At 37.3% G+C, this 1,312-nt stretch overlaps 1 long non-coding RNA gene across 1 annotated transcript in view; it reads right to left on the reverse strand.

The window, feature by feature from the left end:
- Positions 1–1,312, reverse strand: part of LOC103596416 — a 93,522-nt gene that overhangs the window by 11,993 nt on the left and 80,217 nt on the right. The window lies entirely within an intron of this gene.

Here is a 1,312-nt window from a genome sequence, read left to right on the forward strand (position 1 = left end):
ATTTTTATTTGACTATTGGGTTTTGTTTTTTCTTGAGTTTTTATGGCAGTGGTACTTATTTTTCAGGTACCAAACCCAGTACTCCCTTGAGAATTTCTTGTAAGGGTGGTCGTGTGGTGGTGAACTTCCGCAGTTTTTGTTTGTCTAAGAAATATACTATTTGCCCTTCATTTCAGAAGGATAGCCTTGCCAGGTAGAATATTCTTGGCTGGCAATCTCTGTCTTTTAGTGTTTTGAATATATCATCCCATTCCTTTCTGGCTTTTAGGGTTTGTGATGAAAAGTCTGATGTTAGTTTGATTGGGGCTCCCTTATAGGTGATTTGACACTTCTCTCTTGCAGCTTTTAAGATTCTCTCTTTGTCTTTGAGTTTTGCCAATTTGACTATAACATGCGTTGGAGAAGACCTTTTTGGGTTGAATACATTTGAGGATCTTCGAGCTTCCTGGATCTGAAGATCTGTGAGTTTTCCTATACCTGGGAAGTTTTCTGCCACTGTTTTGTTGAATATGGTTTCAATGCAGTCTCTTTTTCCTCCCCTTCTGGAATACCCATGACTCGGACATTTGAGCACTCAAGGTTGTCTGATATCTCTCCCAGATTTTCTTCAATGCCTTTGATTCTTTTTTCTATTTTTGTCTGTCTGTGTTATTTCAAACAGCCTATCTTCAAGTTCACAGGTTCTCTCTTCAACTTCCACAAGCCTGCTGGTTAAACTCTCCTTTGTGATTTTTATTACGCTGAATAAATTCTTCAGTTTGGCAAGCTCTGCTACATTTTTTTTCAGGGCCTTGATTTCCTTGTATATTTCTTCTTTCAAGTCCTGTATACTTTTCCTCATTCCATCATGTTGTCTAGCTGAGTTTTCTTGTATCATTCAGTTTCCTTGGAATTATCACTCAAAATTCCTAGTCAGGCATTTCAAGGGCTACTTGTTCTATAGGATCTTGATGTATATAGATGCAAAAATCCTCACTAAAATACTAGCAAACAGAATACAGCAACATATATGTAAAATTATTCACCACGATCAAGTGGGATTCATCCCAGGGATGCAAGGTTGGTTCAACATATGCAAACCAATAAATGTGATACACCATATTAATAAAATCAAACACAAGGACCATATGGTCATCTCTATAGATGCTGAAAAAGCACTTGATAAAATTCAGCACTCATTCATGACAAAGACCCTCTATAAGTTAGGTATAGATGGAAAGTATCTCAACACAATTAAACCATATATGACAAACCCACTGCCGATATCATCCTGAATGGGGAAAAGCTAAAACTTCTTCCTCTAAGAACAGGA

The sequence above is a fragment of the Galeopterus variegatus genome, unplaced genomic scaffold, assembly GCF_000696425.1.
Source record: "Galeopterus variegatus unplaced genomic scaffold, G_variegatus-3.0.2 Scaffold2006, whole genome shotgun sequence".
In the NCBI taxonomy this organism is placed as follows: Eukaryota; Metazoa; Chordata; class Mammalia; order Dermoptera; family Cynocephalidae; genus Galeopterus; species Galeopterus variegatus.